Source organism: Mus caroli, chromosome 11, assembly GCF_900094665.2.
Source record: "Mus caroli chromosome 11, CAROLI_EIJ_v1.1, whole genome shotgun sequence".
Lineage (NCBI taxonomy): Eukaryota > Metazoa > Chordata > Mammalia > Rodentia > Muridae > Mus > Mus caroli.
This window is the reverse complement of record NC_034580.1, coordinates 38798851-38800971: the sequence shown is the minus strand read 5'-3', so window position 1 is coordinate 38800971 and position 2121 is coordinate 38798851. Positions and strand designations below refer to the sequence as shown.

Below are 2121 nucleotides of genomic sequence, written 5' to 3'. Positions count from 1 at the left end.
GCCACCACGCCCGGCGTGCTTTTTTTGGTTATTATTGATGGACAGAGTCTGGCCAATGACTGCTTGCACAGAAACAATGTCTGGTCCTCATCGGGCACCAGAAATCTGATGAAAAACAAATGAATGGCTATATGAGTCTGATATTAATAACTTTGTCTAGGCTTACAAAGTAATATTAAAGATATTTAAATTACATTTATTTATATTACTCGCAGGCACATAAAGTGTGTAGGATATTTGTACACGTGGCAGTCAGAGGACAACTTGCTAGAGTTAATTTTTTCCTTCTACCAAGTGGGATTCAGGGATCGAATTCAGCTCCATCTTCCATTGAGTAATCTCACTGGCCCCAGAAATGTTCCGTTTTCTTTTTCTTTCTTTCTTTCTTTCTTTTTATTTTTCAAGACAGGGTTTCTCTGTATAGCCCTGGCTGTCCTGGAACTCACTCTGTAGGCCAGGCTGGCCTCAAACTCAGAAAGCCTGCCTGCCTCTGCCTCCAGAGTGCTGGGATTAAAGGTGTGCGCCACCATGCCTGGCTTATGTTCCGTTTTCTTAAGACCTCTGAAGATAGGTTAATAGGTACAGTGGACACTTCTGCACTTTTCAGGGATGATATCTGGTACATTACTATTTGCTATCAATTTGCTCATAACTTTGAATTACTTCAACTTATGCCTTTGAAAGTATCTATCAGTTTAGGGCAGAATAGTTATAGGAAGAGCAATAGAGTCAGACTTCCAGGTTCAAATCCTGTCACTGACCTTTGCGGGGGGAAGTGACTTAACACTTCTTTTTCTTCTTCTTCTTCTTCTTCTTCTTCTTCTTCTTTTTTTTTTTAAAGATTTATTTATTTATTTTATGTATATGAGTGCACCGTTGCTCTCTTCAGAGACACCAGAGAAGAGGGCATCAGATCCCATTACAGTTGATTGTGAGCCACCATGTGGTTGCTGGGATTTGAACTCAGGACCTCTGGAAGAGCAATCAGTGCTCTTAACCCACTGAGCCATCTCTCTAGCTCTGCCCTAACACTTCTTGAGTATGAATTTCCTCATTTATAAAATGGGAATGACCGAAACATCTTTGAAAGGGGTCTGTCTTAGTTAGGGTCACTATTTCTGTGACGAAGCACCATGAACAAAGCAACTTGGGGATGGAAGGGTTTATGTGACTTATATCCTAACTCAAAGTCCACTGACAGAAGCCAAGACAGGAGCTCAAACAGGGGAGGAACCTGGAAGCAGGAGCCGATGCAGAGGCTATGGAGGAGTGGTCCCCATGGGTTGCTAGGTCTGTTTTCTTATAGAACTCAGGACCACCATTCCACTCATAATAGGCTGGGTCCTCCTATAGTAATCACTAATTAAGAAACTTCTTATAGCCCCATCTTATGGAGGTATCTTCTCAATTGAGGCTCTCTTCTCTCAGGTGACTTCATCTTGTGTAAAGCTGACGTAAAACTAGCCAGCACAGGGTCACTGTGAAGTTCAAATGAGTTAATGCATACAAAATTCTGCAGCAAGGCATACAGCAAGTGCTCAATCAATGCCTAATAGTCCCAAATCACTGATATCCCTGCTCTGGGCTATTTGTCTTATGGTGTGTCAATAGTATTCTGACCAGCATCTGACCTAACTTAGATTTAAAAATCTGTCTGTGAGGGCAGCAGTCAGGCTCGGCTTTATAGAATGTTTATGCAACAATCACGGGCTAGAATCCTAGCAACCACACAACAAGTTGGCCATTCTGCCATTCCCTGCAACCCCGACTGATGAGAGCAGAGATGGAAGAACACTGTAGTTTGCTGGTTTCTAGATGAGCTGAAAGCAAACCCCAGGGTCAAGAGACCCTGCCTCAAAGGAATAGGTAGAGCAATGGGCCTATCACCCTCTTCTGGTGTGTGTGTGTGTGTGTGTGTGTGTGTGTGTGTGTATGTGTGTGTACAGAAGCCATCACTTCCTTCTATGTCATTATGATGAGATGACTCAGTCTCTCTGTGGCTCCAAATTGCAGGGGAACTGTTGGCTTAATGAGGCTTTTGCTTGAGTCCATGAGAAAATACACACACACACACACACACACACACACACACACACACACACACACACACACACACACACA

The 2121-nt window shown here is 43.1% G+C and overlaps 1 protein-coding gene across 1 annotated transcript in view; it reads right to left on the bottom strand.

Moving 5' to 3' along the window:
• Window positions 1-2121, bottom strand: part of Ccnjl (cyclin J like) — a 59265-nt gene that overhangs the window by 4254 nt on the left and 52890 nt on the right. The gene's annotated exons all lie outside the window — the stretch shown is intronic.